Below are 20,244 nucleotides of genomic sequence, written 5' to 3' on the forward strand. Positions count from 1 at the left end.
TGTCGGAACCTGCTCTTTAAATAGTATCTTCCTTTTTTTTTTTTTTAAATTTTATTTTTAATGTGGGTCGATGTAAAGGGTCCCCCCAAGAAGCTGTGTGCTGCCAGGTGTGTTACGTTGCAGGTGGGTGTTGTGTTTATTCCCCACTCTTAACTGGAAAGGTACTGGGAGTGTGAGACAGGCTGTCAACACAACGCACCCGGGTTTTACTGGTCCTTCTTGTTCATCCTCTGTGCGAACGTGCGGGTCCCATCTCATGGATCGGTAGCACTGTGCTATCAGAGCAATCCAGCCCCAGGCACTTTTGGGATAGAGTTGCTGATAGCTGCACCCCACAACCACCCCATGCACCCCACCCAGCGCGTGTATAAACACGCAGAGCTTTATTTGAAGTGGACAAAGGGATGCAAGCAGCCAGTTGGCCTTTAAGCGGTTCATAAGCAGCAAGAGGTAGTGGGGCTGTGTGTACTGGGGGGGGCTCATCTTATTCACAAAGTGCTTTTCAAACTCTTCAAACCAAAAGACTGGGACAGGACATGGCCTGCAAACAGCCTGTGCTGGAAGAGGACTACCAGCACAGCTTATTTAGCAAAAAGCGGGTGCCATCGTTATTCCTGGCACAGGAGCCACAACTGCAAACGCCTGTGCTTGGTGCTGACCAGGCGTGAGGCGTCTTTTGATCCGGGAAGGCACACGGAGTCCCTGCCCGTGGGTGAGGATGGCAGGGAGGGTGTGTGGTGAAGCAGGGCAGCCGCCTGCTCGGTCGAGAGCAGCTGTGGGCACGCGTGGGTGCCGCGGCCTGGGTGCCGTGCTGGAGGGCGGGCACTGGCCCTCTCCACCCGTGGGTTAGGAGGAGCCGGTGGCCCTGGCCAGGCTGGTGTGCGTCTCACCAGCTCGAGGTGCGAGCAGGGCACGCTCCTGTCTGCAACTTCGAGCTGGCAGCCTGAGCCGCCTGTATCCTCGTGGTCTTGGCCAGAAGTCATCTGTGGTCCTTTTTGCTGCCAAAAGAGAGACACAAACCCAAACCGTTGTCTCTGCAAGAGATGAGTTTGCACCCCTTCCTTGCTAGGTGTATTGACTGAGTGTGGAAAGCCGCCATGCTCCTCTAAGTGCTGGAGCCTTAAGGTCAGCCTAACAGGCAGGGCAGGGGAGCTCTGTGCCACTGGTGAGACGGGCTTCAACGGTCCTTCGCCGGCTAGCCAAAACCCGCTGATTTCATGGCCGCTCTGGGGTCCCTTTTCTAAAAAATGACAGTTGTACTCGGTCTTTTGTTTTTAAAAAAGGAATTTTTAAAAAACAGATTTTTTTTTTCCCCCCCCTAGTAAATATCACTTTTTGAGGGCTTCTCAAAGGATGGAAGGGGAAAACTCACCTCCCGCCCACGGGGAAAACTCACCTCCCGCCCACGGGGACGCAAAGCCACCCGTATCGGGCCCTGCTCGTCTCCTGCCGAGCGCGTCCCCGCCCCCGCGGGAGGAGCGAGCCCCGCCCCGGGCCGAGCCCCGCCCCGGAGGGAGGAGCGAGCGGTGCCCCGGGCCGAGCCCCGCCCCCGCGCAGCACCGCCCGCGGCGCAATGGCGCCACCTGTCGGACGCCGCTGGGCAGGAAGCCCGGGGGGGGGTGCTGGCGCTGGCACCGCCGGGCCGCCCCTCCCGGCTGCCCCCCTCCTCGTTTGGGGGTTACCCGCAGCCCTGGGTGACCCCGCTGGAGCCAGCAGTGGCTGCAGCAGCTCATTGGCTGCTTCCGCTGCCAGACCGACACCAGCAGCTCATGAGATGGGGGATGACAGTATTTCCATCCTTCTCGGTTAATTTCTTCTGATCTTTCCCAGAAATTCAGTTATCTGGTTTTAAAAGAGGCAAACTACCAGCTGTTCAGAACCACTGCAAAAATCTTTTTTTTTTTTCCCTTCCTTTTTTTCAAAGACTGATTTCTCTGTTCAGTGGTTCTTAGTCAATGAATAAACATTAAAATGAGAGGCTCCAGTGTGGGTCAAGAAAACACTTCAAAAGTAGTGATTTTTTTTTTTTTTTTCCCCTGCTACTGTGATGTCTGGGAACAGTCAAGACCTCAGGCCTGCCCTGAGTTTCATCTTACCATATTCATAAGCATAAAGATATTTTGCCAGTAGGTGACCTGTGGGGCAGCAGTGACATTCCGCTAGCTCCACTGCTGGCTGTCACCCAACTTGGGTTTTGCACTATAATTACTAAGCTAACTCCTCCAAGGGTTTCCACTGCATCCTTTCCTAAATGTAATTAACCCTTGGGATGCTACATCATATTACTCAGCAGATTGTTATTCTCAGGTCTGTTCAAGAAATTACTGATTAACTCTACTTCTGCACGGGGTTTGCTGTTTCTCGGGTTAAGCAAGAAGATTAAATTAATACATCTGCAATGTGAGCTGAGCTATTGAGTCATTCCCTCAGGTTTGCTGTTCCTCTCAGAGAACACATCTGGTTGCTTTCAGCAGCGTGATTTGGGATTTTCACCAGGGCAGAGGGGTTTGCATGCTGGAGGTCTCGCAGTGGGCTTGAGTCCATCTGATTACAGCTTCCTGCACAAACTGGTGCGTTAGAAGAAGTGGAGAGTAAGTCAACCAAACAGTCTGTCTTTGGGTCAGGTGAATTCAATGGCAGCTGCTTGAGAAGGAAAGGGAGACCCATGCAGAGGAGCAGTGATTTCGGGCAATATTGCTGCTGTAGCACTCCACCGTGCAGCAAGCTTGGCCTTTCTACTGGTGCTGGACAAGGGGTTCCTGCCAGTGTGGTGGTGACCACAGCACCGGGAGAGCTGCAGGGAGAGACAGGCTCTGATGCAAGGTAGGCTCTTTGCTTTGCCAAAGGTTTCCAGACAAAAATTGACTTCTGCTCGCTCTCCTTGCAGGATGATTGGAAATTGTTGTCGTGGGAGAACGGGCATCTGCTTTTGCTGCTGGGCTCGATGCTTCTTTAGGAATATAAACAGTGATCTTTCAGAAAGGTTAGATTAGACTTTATTTGGGGCTTGCCAAAATTGCTGGCCACCAGAAGAGCGGACAACACCTTTGTGGAGGTTCAGTGCCTGTCAACTGTGACTTGATTTGGCCACGTGGTTCAAAATGCCTGTTATAGTGAGCTATGTATTTTCCTAAAATCTTGAGAGGGCAGCTAAACTCTGTATAATTAGAAAGACTTATCTTAAACCACTTTTAAGCAGATCCTAAAGCTCTGCTTATTTTCTGATCAATACTACCGTTGTGGTCCTGACGCTACTAGCCAAGCGATAAAAAGTAATGTTTTTCCTGAAAACTATATCCTGAAGTCAGATCACCAAAAGACTTGGAAGCTTTACAGGGGCACCACGGGGCTTTGAGGCACTTGCTGGGACCAGGGGTTTAGGCCAGCACAGTCGTCTTTTGGTCTTCCTTTTGCTGCCTGCATTACTGCGGACAGAATGATGGGCATCTTAAGGCCGGAGAAATTGGAGCTGGAAAGCAGGAGTTGAGGGGCTAAGTGCCCTCAGCACCTGGCAGCATTGCTACTGGGGCAGGTTTATTCTGCTGCTAGTCGTGAGTGTTGGTTGAGCTGTGCTCTATGCTGGGCTTGGCCTATTTTTCTCTCTTTGAAAAGGTAATACCCGAGTAGGAAGCATGCATTTCAATTTTATAAATGAAATCATTTCAATAATGTTAAATTTTATGTTAGCTTTACAATGGTTTCCCTACACTTTGGGTTTATTCTGCTGAGGAAGCGGAGGTACAAATTTAGTTTTTGTGATTTGGACTGCGCTCAGGAGAGTTTCAGAGAAATGAGAGCTAAAAGACAAGTGCAGTGAGAGCCACCAGAGTCCCTTCGGTGGTCAGCAGCTTTTTGCAGGCACTCCAGCGGCCTTTGGGAGCTGTCAGGAAACAACTATTGAAGCTGCTGCTTTTTTTTTTTTTTCCTTCTGTTTGAATTGAAATCCTTACCGCAAAGCATTATACCTGCATGAAAGATAACCAGAAAATTCAGTTTTCACGAGATTAAAATTGAATTCAGTTCCTCACTGAATGCAAATTGTGTTTAAAGCCACAAAGCATTGTTTTGTTCCCAAGTGTGGGAACAGAGTCTAATTTTTGCTTTATTCCTTCGTGTTTGCTTTTCCTTCTTTCTCTCTTTTCGGGTAGCAACACGAAAAGAGGAAAATTTAGACTTGAAAGGAGAAAAAAGATGGAAAGAATAAGAAGGGGGGAGAAAAAAAGTTGTTATTTCTTCCAGTTCCTTTCTTGAAATCTTTTATTGCTAGAAAAGTTCAGATGCTGTTTTGATCCCAGTTCAGTTAGTCTGGAGAATTGTGCATTAAGTAGTGAACCTATACGCAAATATTTGTGTCTCTTGCAGTGCTCTGATGTGATTTTTACCTCATCCCTCAGACTTCCTAAAGTGAAGTGAAAACAGTGACTATCCAATGCATTTTTTTTCCAGTTTGGTACCAGTAGCAAGAGTTGATGGTAATAATATAATTCCTTCACTTCTTACCTGGCAGGTCCCAGTTTCTTATTAATGGAGGCACCCAAATGTCCTGTGATGTTTGACACCACTTTGCTATTCTGGTCATGAACTTAAAGAAGAAAACTATCAGATATTCCGTTGCGATTCAATAAAATACTGACCTATTTATTTATATATCTCACTCGATGCTCTGGTACTCTTCCCATTTTTCTTTTCTAAAGGCGAATTTCCTGTCTTTGACTTGAGGCTTCTTGCTCGCTGTTAAATATTGTTCAGTTGTAGCCTGCTAATTGAGTTGAGCGGGAGCAGAGAGGAGAAAATGAAAAAGGCAACTAATAACGAGCGGTGCAGTACCCAGCTATAATGTATGGGCAGTGTGTCTGTGTCACATGCAGCTGCACTAAGAGAAATTTAAGGACACGTAGTCCTCAAGGTCTGAAAACCAGTGCGTGAGCACGTAATTATAAGGCACGTGTATCACAGGGTCAAACTTATATGCCACAGACAACATTAAATTATTAATTTGTTAACTTGTAAGCATTGACCTTTCCAGTTAAAATATTCTTTTATGTCTTAAATGCATATAATTTCTTAAGCTTTATAAAAAAGTACGATCTATAGAATTTTTTTGAAATCTTCACAAACATAATCAGCCAGCTTGGGATCCTTAAGTTAAAACAAAGTCCTGTGTTAATTAACTTGACTAATAGATTGCCAGCAATAGAAAACTCTTGTCTCAGATTTTGGCAGCGGGTTTCCTAGCCACTGAGGACTTGTGGTAATGTTTTAATGGTAGATCTTGCGCGTTGGTGCCTTTCCTTAAATGCTTCTCTGAATTGGATCTCAAATCCTTTAAAAGGTCAGCTACTCCTGAAACACTATTGCTGGCAGAAACGGTCTCTGTTGATTGCCGGCATTCTCACAACCCGGCTGTAGCTCTGGCCTTTCTCAGTGTCTCAGCCCTGGGCCGTACCCTGACATGAACACCCAGCCGAGGTTTACGCTGGCCTCCAAGACCTGCTCTAGACAGAGAGCTCCTCAGGACAGAGCCATAGGCTGATCCATACTCCAGGGGACTCCCTCCATCCAGAGACTCAATATGCCTCAGATGTTCTGGCATCCACCCCTGGCTTCCTCTGGAGCGTCCTCTGCAGTCCCCTGATGACCTGTAGATCTGCATTTTTCCCTTTCTCTGAACTGCAGCTCTAGGTTTGATCCATGCGTTAAGGAGTCAGTGTTTCAAGTGTTTCCTTATAGCTGTGAAAGCTCTTCTGAAACAGAAGACATCTTGCCAGAATTATGATCGCAGCTGTTATGGTCTTGTAAAATAATTTGGGTTGGAAGGAATCTTTGCTGGGCATCTAGTCCAATCTCCTGATTGGAGCTGGTCTAATTATCAGGAGTTTCACAATGAATTTACTACAGTGGCAATGCTGTGGGTCTCGGAAGCCCTCCATCTGTAGAGATATTCAAAACTCAACTGGATGCAGACTGTGCTTGACCAGGTGGGTTGGACCAGATAATCTCAAGAGGTCCTTTCAAATCTCAACCATTCTGTGATTCTTTAAGGATCGTGTTCGTGGCTATCAAGTATTCTCCGCGTGTGAGTGAAAGAGCTCTTTTTCAATTACTGGAAATTATCCAATGGGAGATTATTTGGGAAAATTAAATATGCTTTTCAGTGCTCTCTGTAAACCACCTTATTTGGATGGTCAATCAGGACATCCCTTTGGGTAGTCAGCACAGGTTTTATCTACAACCCTCCTACGCTTCATGGAGGCTATCAGGGCTCCTTCCTGTTGAAGAACCTTGAGTCAGTCTCAGGACATAGAGTTGGCATTAAAAACTGAAAACTCTGAAGAACAGAGACCCCCAGTGGAGATTTATCAAGTTTCACTTGACACGACATTAATGATTCTTTCTAGAAAACTAGAAGACTTTGCACAGGTCTTGAGAGCAGCGGGAATGCTACAGGCAGAAATCCTTTCACATTTTTAAGGTGACCTTATTACCTGGCAGATCTGTCTTGTTTGGGAAACCTGAGCAGTAGAACAAGTCCCACCCGTAAACGTTTTCCAAGTTTTAGGTAACCCTGTCATCAATTGCCAGTTTACAGAGTGGAACAAAATGGGTATATTTGTAAGGAAAAAAAATGTACAAAACCCATACATCCTCATCTATTCATCAATCCTATATGACTCAGTATTATCTCACTTCTGCAGCTGACAAAATTAGGTCAGACAGGAGAAATGACTTGATGGAGGCCACCAGGGAAGTCTGTTTCAGAGTGACGATTAAGGTGGAGGAGCCCAGGGATAATCAGTCACGTCCGGATGTTTGCTGCATCCTTCCCACACTGGAAAAAGCCAGTAGCATCAATTCTTTTTGTCATTTGAAAATGCTGGGTGATGGCAATAATGGGTTATCTCTTGGGTTAAGCACACCTTTAAATACATTTCTTAAAACTGCCAAATAGTCCAACTCCCAAATTTCTTTCTTGTTCAACGTTAATATCAATGCAGATTTTCTGACTTAAGCACACGGCTTTTCTTGAGTGTACAGATGCCAAATTGACTTAAGCTGGAGAAGAAACCATATTTGGGAAACTCTGAAAATCTTCTTTAATCAGAAGCTTATTAAACACAGAGCAAAAAGTACAAACAGCTAATTTTCAAAATGGGCACGCTCTGGTTTTTGGCTTCCCATTTTTTTCCCCAGCACGATGACAGATGTGCTTTCTGTGCTCACCATAGCCAAGCTTTTCTCGAAGGTCAGGGGCTGAGGATTTAAAAATGAAACCTGACTGAAATTAAATTGCTTCTGCCTGTCAACACATTCTCTAGTTATATATACCAGCGTATATCAGAAATATTTGGTGGTGTCTGTTTGTTACAGAGGCTTGTCTATGCAGGAAAACAAAGGAAGCCCCCTGCAGTGAACTGAGCAGGTAACATAAACGCTCTGCTTTGGATAAGCTGCTGCAAAGGATTCCGCCATACAAGGAGGAGGCATCAGAGTACTGTGTGTTTTCCATATATACTTGCCTGGACTTAATTATTTCACTTGGAAAATCCTAATTGCTCCTGTATGGATGAATTGTGATCTTCCAGCAGTGTTTTCCTGAGTGCTGAGTTTTCTGGCCCAGCTCCCAGTCAGGGTTTGGCGCCTCCAGAGGGACCAGCCAAGCTGCCTTCCTGAATCTGCAAGATACAGCTCGTAGCCTCGGATAAGTTACAAACGCTTCTGTATTTTCATTTTGTTTTTATACTTTCTGTCTAAAAACATATTGCTCTATTGCCTCCTTCTTGCAGGGAGCACAAATCCCACTCCTGCCTGGCACGCATCTCCTGAGCTGCCGCAAAGCCAGAAATAAGGCCTCTCTATCTGCCTTCCTCTCTTTCTGGTATCCGTTTGATAGAAGGGGTGAAGTGTAAAGCAGAACATGCTGAGAAGCCTTTAATCGCACTGATGCTGCCGTCCTTCCCTTCTCTGTGGGTCTGCTCCCAGGTAAAGTGCTGCTGAAGTTGTCTCTAGCTGTCCTTCACGTTTTTATAAGGATGCAGCTCTCGTCAGCCTTTTATCTGCTCCGTTCCTCCTCTCAACATCTTTTCAGAGTTCACATTACTGCAGTGTTCAGCGCACTCCCAGAGGCAAATCTGCTCTCCAGGCTCTACGGCCGACAGGCTTTGCTCAACCAGCACCTGGGTAGTTCCTAAAACATCTTTCATTGCACTGCAACCAAACTGAGTAGCTCAACTTTGCTCTGTTACCTGGCTTACCTTCAAAGCAAACCTTCCCTGCCTATTGAGACGGTGCATGATGTTATGCCACGATATTATGCCATTAACTGTAAACCACAGTAGCTGGATTCAGACCTTAATTGCTGCAAACGTGCGGCTGTGGTACGATGTACGTGGGCATTTTCAGTGCCCCCAGAATCTATCACAAGTTTTGCTTTTCTTGTGAGTGTGCCATTCACAGGAGAATGACACTAAAATACGTCCCCGTGCCCCTTTTCTTCCCAGATTACTCGAGCTAACCCAGCACTGCCTTTACATAGGAGAGCTTGGGCGTTGGTGTCTTTTAGCTGCCTTGCAGCCCAAATTGGAGGTCATCTTCTGGAACATCACATGAAATAGTAGACAGGATTGTGGCATGTGTATCCCTCTGTTTCTGGATCCATTTAGCACTGCATATTTAAGCTAGGTCAGTTATAATACAGCTTGAAGCAGAAAGAAAAGATGAAAGAGCTGCAATTAACACGAGCAAGCCCATATTTTCTTATGAACAGCAAATGCAAATGTTAATGTAGACAAGCAGACAAAGACCTCTCCCAATCTCTGCATGTGCTGAAAATTTAGCAAGCACATCAATAAACTGTTCATGGAGATACTCTTGAATATTTTTGTATTTTAGCCTTGTCATCAGCAACTTTTCAAGATAATTATGTTGTGTGAAATGATTACTATAGAATAAAAGAGCAAGCTCCAGGGTAGTTTGTCTCTATGGCAGTTCATTTTTCAGTGATATGAATGATGGTGTTAATCAACAGGTCTATGCGACGGAATAAATTCCACTGTCTCATCATTGCTTTGGGGTGAGGGCTGTTTCCACCAATAACTGTTTTTTATAACCAGAAATAGCTCCTGCTACATCCCAGCAAAGAAAAGGACATGTATGCTGAGCGTGAGTGTTTTGTGCTTTATGGCTGACATTTCCAAAGTTACCCAAACAATCTGGATGCCCAAATCCCATCAGTGTTAATAAGCACAGAATGCCCAAGTGCTTAGTTGCCCTAATTGAAAAATCTATGTAAACAACGCTTAATTCAAAGTATGTAGAAGTCAGCGGGCAGGCTCCTATTGATATCAAAAGATATTGGATCTGGCCTACATCAAGGATTTCAGAGAAAGCACCAGCGACTTCACACCCCCAGCAAAGGGGGTTTGAGGTAACCCAGCTGGCTTGGTGCTATGGAAATACTAGAGAGGACTGCTACAGCTGGGCTGGGAGCGAACAACCTCTAGTGCAGAGGGTCCCAAAGTGCTGCAGCCCATACATCCTCCGCGGGCAGCCTGCACCGGGGTGCTTTAATTGCAGCAATTTCAGGAAGAAGCTTGGGGTTGTGGTAGCACAAGCAGAATCTGTGTCAGGGCAGGGATGGGCGTCGGGGCATTGAGAGAGCCAGAGCTGTTGGGATGACAGAGCCAGGAAAAGCTGAGCCCTTCCCACCCCCTCCTATTTACCCCACCTGGCAGCAGGGCTCTGCTTTAGCAAGGTGGTATGGCCCAGACCAGGCTGTGTCCGTGCTTTGTAACGCTACGGAGGTGACGGCACGGTAAGCCTCTCCATGAGCCAGCATATCTCGGTCCTTCTTGGCCTTAGTCGTAGTGCGGAAAGGCAAACTGAATTCAGGCTCTGTCCCCAGTTAATTCTGGGTTGCTCCTCCTGGAGACACACCTCAAAGCCCTTGTTTTAATAAGTACTGAGCTGGTAACTTCTGCCTTTCCTAATTACCATGGCTAATATTGAGCTGAGCATCAGTGAAAGATAATTATAGTTGCTCACGGAGGAGCCAGTACGTAAGTGGACATTTGTTTAGGGCCAGTCTTAGCAATGTGTACGAAGCGTGAGCAGAGCCAAGGAAGTGACTGGGCTCTCTTGGCTCTTCTTTTAGAACTTCTCATGTTCCCTGAAGATTGTTTAGGTGTGATCCAAAATTTCTTGGTAATGTTTATGCCTGAAAACCATGCAAAATCACTACATTGCATTTTCCAGCCCTTTGCCCAGGCCATAACCAGTGGCCATGTTCCACTACGTAAGAATTTGTTCATTTTTGAACTCCAGCAGCCTCAGCAAGCTTCGCAAAATGACCTAGATGCCAGAGGCTCAGTTTCATCAATGGATTTGTAAGCAGTGGACTTCACAGGAGGGTTACTCTGTTGTGGGTGAAATTAAACCAAGATTCTTTGGCTGAATTTACCATTTGTCTAATGAAAAAGCTGGTTTTTATTTGCTAACCTTTCAAACATGTCCACGTGTAATTAAATATAACCTTTCCACTAAATATTAGGACATACCACGTACACGTAAGCAATTAGAGCTGAGTAGGTATTTATTCATGTTGCCTTTTCATTGTCTGATGCTCTAACTATAAGATTTAGTTGGGTTGGGTGTTTTGTTTCCATTTTGTTTTCCTGGCAACTTGAGTCAAATAGCTCTTGGGTAGAAACAAGAATGCAATTAAACATGCGAAGAAGTGGACCTTAGTTGAGTGACATAATATTAAGTGTGCTGGATACATTAAAAAACCCCAGGCTTATCAGAGCATGTTTTGCATTCAGTGCTGGTTTATCAAGCAAAGGACATGTTACCTGAAGCCAGCAAATTGAACTGTTTTATAGTCTCCATGTTCTGATTTTATAACCAGCAGCTCTTTTCCTTGTCTCTCATTTTATTTACTGGAAATGTGTCCTGTTTTTCTAACTCCAGATTAACTTGTTCATTCAAAGCTAAACCAGCAAAGTAAGAAAACGCTGCAAGTTCCTTGTACTTCAGCAAGCTCCGGTGCTAGAGGCTTATCAGATGCCTCTCTATTTTTTCCTCCTTGAGGCAGAATTCTTAAAGGCTGGCTTTATAAAGGCAGAAATCAGATACATTCAGTAAAGGTTAACCATTCACAGTGGCTCTGTATTTAATAGCCTTGGAATGGAGACCAAGGAAATTCATGTTGACTTTCCATGGTGCTTTAAGTGTTCTTGAAAACTTTTTGTTCGGTCTTCCTGAAAGCTTCCCCTCTTGCTTATGACATCTTAATGACTTTTCAAAGGATGAATAAAAATTCTTTAGGAAAGTAAATCTGAGGAGCCATATGGAAAAAGAACTGGTCTAACACTGAAAACTGTTCACCTGGGAAACAGGAAAAAAAAAAAATGTGTACTTTAGCATGCAATGCATACCTCACTGGATTTTACTAAATCACCGTTGCATTAGCAGTGAATCGCAGGAGAAACACAGCATTTCACAAAGCAGGTAAAACCAGAAAAACTTTAAATGCTTACTGGGATATTAAATTCACAGAGACTAAGGCATATTGTGCCAGCCTAATTATTTTCTAATACTGTGGGTAAACCAATGGACGTGCATTTAATTTTCAATTGTAGGGACCATCTATTACCTCCACTGTGTGGGCCAAATCCCACTCTCATTTGCAGTTACTGAAATCTTACCACAGGCAATAATTCTGTGTGAAATAGGCAGCATTTCAGTGCTTGTTTGATGATACATGTTGTGATAGAAAACAAGCCAAGAGCAGAAAACGTGGCTCTTCCCTTCCCACTATTGGCATGGAAGCGGTATTGCAAGGATCTCCACAATGAAGAGCAGACACCAGCAGCCTATCCACTAAAGAAGAGGACATGTTAATTTTGCATGGTTTTCCAAAAGAAAAGGACCTTTTGGGTCTATATTGGGTCAGGTGAGCTTCTGCCATCCAAAATCAATGCAGCAAGTGATGGCTCTTCTCTAATTTATCAAGAATTTGTCACCTTGGCTCTTACCTGCTCGCTGACAGGCTTGAGCAGCCCTGGGAACGGAGGATCCTGCTCCAGCTGAAAGCTGGTGGCCAGGAAAAATTGACTATCACTGCCAAGACGACTAGATGGAGGAAGTAGATGCCTATTGCATTGTGTTCTCCATGGGGCTGATTCAGAGCTGGCCATGGTAGACTTTAACTTGTGACTGATTCCATTTAATGTTTGGCATTGCCAGGAGTATTTGTGTATTTTCCAGCATTAATGGTGTTTTCCAGGCAGAACATTGCTGTAGCATTTGCTCCCAACTTGCTTCTAGGCCCTTGTCTGGCTTCCTCATGAAAATGATCCAAATTTTGAGCAAGAAGCTCCTGAGAGCAAGAATTGCTGTCTGTGCATTCTCTATATGATGGCTTTCCTCTGCATGAGCTTCTCAAGGACACCTACATGCCACAAATCAGCAGGTAAATCAGCAAAGCTGTACCCTTGGCACCCTGTGCTCTGGAGAGACAAGTCCTCCAGGTACTGAAGCGCTAATAAGTAATACCACCAGCATCCTTAAAAGATGCACTTTGGGGTTCTCTTGAGCATTGCCTGGGGACAGTGGGTGGCATTCGTGGTGGGAGCCACAGCGCTCAAACTCTTCTGTAATGCTTTTCACACTTCCACCTCGTGATTAATGAGGTCCACGTTGCTCTGATGAATGCCTTGGCATGTGGCAGAGGGGAGAATCACTTGCTGTAGAAGGTGATAATCATGTTTGCTTGCTTATTGTCATCACAGCAGGGGGGGTAAAAAGTCCTAGCAAATAATTTCTTAGTAGTCAGAAACGTTTGAGCTCTCCAAAATTTTACCTTTGTAAAATCGTACCTTTGCAGCCTGCAACCCCTACAGGGCTCCAGAGACTTTCTCTGCAAGCTAAATAACCAAATTGGCCCAGCCTTGGCTCTCCACTGTTGACTGGAAGAGAAAATGCATTAATTTTATGGCGCTGCTATGATCTCCTAGCACAGGCTTTACCCTGTGCCAGAGTGTGCAAGTGATGCAGCATCACTGTGCCTGGGCAGCATGGGCTAGATGAAAACGTAATTCAGAGGAAAACATTATCAATCCAAGTCACTCTTTAAAGTCAGCAGGTATTACCTAGGATTATCCAAAGGTGTAACTGCCATCATCCCCCTTTTGCTATGTACTGCTGTCAGAGCTAGCAAAACTTCAGCCATCCCCATCTTTTCTTTGGGTCGGTGGTATGATGGAGACACCCTGCCCTAGAGATGCTCCTTGGGCGGAACGTGCCTCTCCTGTTGCCTCCATCCACCTCCCACCGCAGGCTGCCAGCACACCTGCCCTCAGCGGGGCTAAATCCCCCGGGACAAGCCACGTCGCGCATCGCCTCTCCAGCAGCGGTACCCTTACAAGAGGTGGGGACAGAATCTCTTGTTGCCGTGACAACGAGCCTGTCGGGATGAACATTTCTGCGAACGGCAATTCAAAGCTGAAAGCGATGCTGCTGCCTCCCAATGCTTCGTAATGCCACGTGCAAACAGAGCTGGGCAAAGCCTTGGGAAAATAAAGGGGCGGGGTGGGGGGAGAGCCAGCTGGTGCTGCGGTCCCTTCCCCGCTCGGGCTTCGAGCAGTGGGGAGAGCGATTGCTTTCTGCCTCTTTGTTCCCAGCTCCGGCACAAATCAAATCAAGCCTCCCTTCCCCCAGCAAAGCTCACACTAAGCTGGAGCACGCCAGAGCGAAAACGGATTAAAAAGAAAAATCATCCTTGTGGCAGCAGATGAAGAGGGTATAAATCAGCGAGATGGAGGGTGCTCTGCCCCAGGGCTGGTACTCACCACTGCTAACGAGGGGCTTAAATCAATATGATCGGGGGGACCTGGGGTATCTGCTGAGCCCTCCTCTGTGTTCTGCACCTGTAACGCCAACGGGCCGAGAAGGGCAGTGGCCAAATATGCTGCGGGTGTGAGAGTCCAGGAGCGCGGGACGAGCCAGAGCTGCGTCTCGCCATGCTGGAGGGAGCTCCTGAGACAGCAAAAGTGCTACGTTGTGGCCCAGCCCTCACAAGTCAGACCCCAAAACGATGAAAGCAGGTTATACTTCAGGATGCTTTTAATAGCTGATGTTGGAAGACAGGTTGTTTCTTTTTAGCTTTTAGATCTACAAAGAATTAGGTTTTTTCCCCTGTGTAAATAAGTCTTATGTAGGTTGTAAACAGTCTTATATAGGTCTTCAACTTTTCTTTTTTTTTTTAACTTTTTACATACAGAATCTGACTTTCTTGGAGCCACGTGACCTTGGGAGCTGGGGGAGTGAATTCCCAGGTTGAGGGTGACACAGCTTTGCTCTGTCAATTCTCTTTCCCCCCATCATCTGTCCCACGAACCATGGCTGGCACAGGCACAGTCTGGGGGGGCCCTTTCAGCCAGCCCTGTTGACCTAAAAATAGAGTGAAAAGTTAGGATGAGTGAGCGAGGGGCTGTGGACAATTACAAATACAGAAACAAACATCCTCGCTTTGCGCAGCTTTTAGCAGCCATTGAAACGGGTTGAAACTGGTGAAAACCTCCGCGAGGTGAATGCAGCCAAAGGTCAAGTAAGACCATATCATTCTTGTGCTGGTTAAAGATTATTTGTGTTTTGGTACTTTTCCTCAGTTCTTATTTCTACTTGGTTCAACTGTTGGGCACTGGGCGGTGATGGTCAAGCCCAAAGGCTCCATCCTTTGTGGAGGGGATGTCCCCAGAGCACCCGGGGCAGTGAGGCTGAGAAGGGTTTATAGTGCTTGTACCTGGGCTGGGAGACCCAAGAGAACCCCGTGACAGCGCTGAGTGGAGAATGAAAAGGGTTTTGGCTATAAGGTGTCATCTGTAACAAGAGTCTGACGTGATGCTGAAGGGCTCTCAAGCCACGGACAGTTGGATGTGGTGTTCTGAAAAGGCCTTGAAATACAAAGACCCAGGACCACACTCCTCAGAAAACGCTGTTTTTTCCTTGGTGTTGTTTTGCCAGCAGGAGTGGATTAACGGAGGATTCCCTCATTTGGGAAGGGGGGACTCCTTAATCCCCAAAGCTCGGATTTAAAGATCCTGGAGAGAGTAATCACAGCCAGCCGGATTAGCTTCTGATGGGGAGCCTGGCAGAAGAGGGCAGCGTGGCACTGCCAACTCTGAGGCTGGTCCTCACCCTTGTTTGCAGCTTCTTTTCCCAGGTCTGTGTCTTAGATGCACTTGGGCACTTGAAAACACAAAATCCATGGAAAAAAAGACGTTAAAAAGAGAATTTCCTTACTGAAATCATGGGTGGTTTCCTGGGGCAGGTGACAAATGTCAAAGGTGGGGGGGTGTTTGTTTTTTTACAAATGCCTCTACTATTGCTTTTGCAAGGCTCCTGCCACCACAAACTGTGTTATCCTTTAGCCAGAAGAAGAAAAGAAGGAGATGCTTGTCACTTGACAGAAGCTCACTGATGTAGGGCCATCCCCATGCTGCCTGCAGGCATGTTGGTCTTCAGCCACGTGAGGAAACCCGTAGTAACTGCCTTGGTTGTGTGGGTAGCCCTGAAAGCAGAGTTTGTGGCAGCGTGGCCCTCATTTTACTCCCTGCCGCTCGTGCTGTCAGGGAGCCGGACTGCGCTCTGCTTTTCCCCACGTATGCCAAACCCAGCCTTTTCAGCAAGATGCAACCTCTTTCTTGTTTATTTATTTGAAACCAAATCCCTAAACCATGGGACTTCTGCACATATATAGTGCAAGTGAAGCATTTATTCCGATCGAGGGATTTTGCCCCCAGGATATTGTGCAGGAGAAATGGACCATGCTGGCTTTTCCAACTGGCCTCAGGTATCGTTGCAGCGGCACGCAAACCCAGTGGTGCGCGTGTTTATCTGGCAGGAGGCAGTTGCCTCAAACCAAGTGAGGATCAGCTCCCCGACAGGTTCACCATTTCAAATTTAAAGCTGCATTATTTATTCAGACAGGATTTTCTGGCAGCAAACCTTGCATGCTTTTTTGCATCCTCTGTAGTAACGAGGGAAGATGGTGGCATGCTAGATGCTCCCCAGAGTGTGCCCTGCACCCTGTGGTGACGGCCGGGCTCAGCTGAGCTGGGTGGTGAGGTCAGCAGAGATGGGCAAGCGCCAGCCCACCCACCTCAGGCTTGGGAGCTGGAGTTTTGAGCCCGCCTGCACGTTGCCTTCTTGGTTGCATTCTTTAAATGTTCCCTTTGGGCAATAATGAGTCACCTCTCGGCACGCTGCCCTGTGACGGGGCTGGTGCTGCTCTATCCCTTGCAAGTGCGGCTCATCAGTCACCTTCGCTCTCACATCTGATACGACCATCTCCTACAGTCAGACCAGTCCCCTTTGTACAGGCCTTTGCTTTCAGTTTTTAGACCCTCTGGATCCTCTTGCAGGTCTTTCTCGTCCCCATCACGCCCTCCTGGCTGGGGGTGGTTCAGTTTAAAGCCCTTTCCTGCTTCTGTACGAATCTGTCCTGAGAGACCTCGCTGCTGGAGTACATATAAACAGCGCGGTGGAGAGGAAAGCTGTGTAACATCAGAGCTACCAAGCGCCTGATGCCCTTTTGCTGAAGTCACCGAAACAGACTGCAGAAGGGTAGGGACCGATCCTGATTTTCTAATAATTTCCAGTGTGACTTTGCACTGGACAAACTCTTTCAGCCCAGATCATCTTTATGGCATTCATTGCCTGATTTCAAAAGGAATTAAATAAATGTCTCTCCAGATCTGATCCTTGAACTCTGCCTTTGCCATTCCTTGCTGAATTGAGGGTTGATGTTTTCTCTTCTCCCTCCATTGCACCTGCTCAGCCACACTGATGCAGAGGGTGATTTCTGTTAGCGTGCCATCAATGGCCGGTCTTGAGGGACTCTGCTCTGCCAAGACAGTGTGGAGACATCTACCCATGGAGCGCGGCAGAGGAACACCCCAGGTACTGTCTGGCAGAGGATGGTCCATCAGCAGGACACCCCCTCCCGTGCTTTGATGCTGCTGGGCTGAGGTGCCACATGCTCCTTTTTCTCTCCCGCCTGGGCTGTGTCGTATTGACTCAGATTTGGATGGTAGCTTTTTCGCTAGAGACTGTGCCACTGCTCTGGGATGCCTGCTCCTACAATTTATCCTTTCAATTTAAACGTTGGCAAGGAGCTGTGTTAACCTCTTAAAGGGTGAAAATCCTTTCCGTTGTTGAAAACTGACTGTGTGCAAGTCTCTGAGGACCAGCAGTGGTTTGTATCATACACCAAATAGGAGCAGTGGTCTCAGTCTGGTTTCTAAATCAGGTCGGTTGATGTTAGCGAGGCAAGAGCAGCAAACAACCTGGTGCTATTCTCCATCTGTGCTCAGAGGCGACCCAGAACGGTATCAGCAGAAGGGCTGCAGGGAGAGAACAAGGTGTCTTGGCAAACCTGTGCACAGGTATGTAACAGCCAAGAGAAATCCCTGTTTGCAGCAGATTGTTTTTCCATCTCTTGCATGTGGCCGTCAGCACATGATTGTAGCATTCGGGTTGGTCAGAGGAGGTAATGCCCAAGAATAATAGCTAATGGGGAAGCATGGGAGAGAGAAGATGAACAACTTTTTATTGCTCCCATATGCTTTAAATCCCTTCATCTCTCTTGCAATAGTCGTAGTCAGGAATTTTTTTACATTGGGAATTTTAGTGCTGCTTTGAAAGATTAGCAATGCCAAGGAAGAAACCACCTGCCCATCCCTGGGATGTCTTCCTGCTCCTGCCTGCACTCAAGAGCTCATCAATGCACCCTGCTGACTGTGGGCACCTTCCTGGTTTGTCCATCTTGATCAAATCAGTCCCAAAGACTGGACAGTCCTTTGCTTTGAAAACAGATCACCAAGATAAGCTCAAGAGTTTTTCTTCAGGTCCCAACGGGTGCCTGGTCTACTGGAGAGCATCCCACTGAGAGGGAGGAGATGGATCACAGCCCACGTGAGGGGTCTCTCCGGTTTGAGCATCCTGTAGTTCCTCCACCCTGGTCAGCATGGGCTGAAGCTGAGTTTTAAGTCAGCATGTTGTTGGGGAAGAAGGGGAGGGGAGCCTTGGCAAAGCTGTGATCCTGTTTGCTCTGATCGCTAAAGGTCACGAGGTGGTTCCTTGTGTCAGAGAAAGGAAATGAACACTGGTATCTTCAGCAAACTAATTTCAGGCTTGTACCAATTCCCCTTTCAGTTTAATTTAATCATCTTCAGTGTCTGATTCTACAAACACAGCTTTGTACTGCTAAACCTTTGCTGCATATTAGCAGAGAGGCAGCTGGAATTTGGATTTGATTTTGACTACAGTGAGAAAGCTTATATTTAGTACTTGGCAAATCTCTTGAATGCAGGAGCACATCAGTATATAAATGCAGGTTGCTTTGATCAGTATAATTTTGGAGGCTTAAGTTTAAGAGAGAGAATATAGGCCGGGCACTGATACTCGTAAAGGAGCTATAGAAAAATATCCTACCAGGTGACTGCAATTACATTACTACAATATGAGCCTACCTAGAATTTGCTGCAAATAATTGTTTGTAATCAAAAAATGCTTTGGGTTACAAAGTACTTTTAGTGCAGTCTCTTGTACCCTGCAATATAAGGGTCAGGTACAGAAAGATGTTCTCTGGAGGAAGGGACTGGTGAGAGCAAAGAACGGCGAGAGCCGGACTAATCCAGGGACGCGATGGTGGCCAGGAAATGCAGAACAAGCTGAAATGGCAGTGAGATAAACTGCCTGCTTTCACCCCTCTTCTCCATTGGGCAAAACTCCTGCTGGCTTCTTTGCTGCGTAGGATGCCAAACTAATAGTCACTCTTGGCATTAAAACACGTGTAGGTCTCAGGATTTGGCCATATGCTCGAACAAAAGGAAGTATTTTAGTTTGCAGCTTGGGGCTGGAGCTGGAGGCGTTCCCAGCGATTGCCTCTTCTGACAGCTCACGTCCCTTTGAAACCTGTCCAGTTTCGAAAGGAGCCGCCTCCGACTCTGCCGACTTCATGGCGGCTTGCACAGATGTATGAACCCTACTGCGCTGCTCTAAATTCTGGGTTGCTCCCTGGAAATCCCTGGGGTCTAGTTTTCTTTTGGAGTCGCTGAGGGAGGGAGGAGTACTTGGTACCTGCTGGGTGGGGAGCAAGGGCTCCTGGCAGCTGGGAGGCTCGCCTGCGGGCTCATTGCTTCATAAGAAAAACTGATTTTTAGAGAGAGGATACCCTTTACATAGCAAAAGCAATCTGTGCCAGATCATAGGAGTTCATGGGTTTGAGAAGGAGCTCAGGTTCTGCTCTCAGCAGAAAGAGTTAAAAACTGAGGTAATAGCAGTGACTTTGCTGTTCAAATTTGCATGGGCAGAATAGAAAATGGAGCTTGGATGAAAATATTATCATCAGTGTTGTAAGCATGATAACTGAGCATTTCCTTCCCGTTGCCTCTGTTGGCGTCTAGCTTCCAAGAAATACCCCAAGCACTTTGATTTATTGACGTGCTGGAAAAAGGCTGTCAAGTTTTACAGTCAGCCAACCCTATGAGTCCAGATCTTCTGAAACAGAAATTAAAAGGGAGCCTCCCCATTTCATGTGTGCGAGGAAGGACCGATATTTTCAAAGCACTCCAGGACTTCTGACCTTGTGGTTGCTCATTCTCCACTTCGGGGTTGTGGCTGCCTCTACCCAAAGGGCTGAAGCAGATGTAACTCCTTGAGGAGCTTCACCAGGAGATCTCCACAACCGCAGGGTTCGGTCTGGGTTAGTCCCCAAACCCACCATCCCCAGGCATAGCCCAGAGGACCCAGCATGGAAGGCTTGGGCACACTGCCCTCTTCCACAGCCGTCGGGCCAAGAGGTTGTTGCCCGCTATCAGAGACTGCAGCTCCTTCCAGCCTGCAATGCCTTCTGCTCTCTGACCCGCCACCATCAACGCGTGACCAAGCGAGCATCGGCAACGCTGCAGAGAATGGTTTTGCGCCGCGGCTACAGAGCGAGAGCACGTGAGATTTGATGCCTCGCAGCTTTTTGCTCTTCGGGCCCGTAGATGAGCGTAGCGGGAGATGGTCTGTCTCGGGGTGAATAGCTGACTGCGGGCCAGTTGGCAGCCCCTGCGCAGGGAGGCCTGCGTTAAGAGCAGAGTTGGGGTTGATGCACGGCCTCGCTAAAACCGATTGACAGATTTGCAGAGAGCAACTTTCATGCGTCCCATATGTTGCATATGTTCCTGTGGGTGACTT

Source organism: Grus americana, chromosome 3 (assembly GCF_028858705.1).
Source record: "Grus americana isolate bGruAme1 chromosome 3, bGruAme1.mat, whole genome shotgun sequence".
NCBI classification, from domain to species: Eukaryota; Metazoa; Chordata; class Aves; order Gruiformes; family Gruidae; genus Grus; species Grus americana.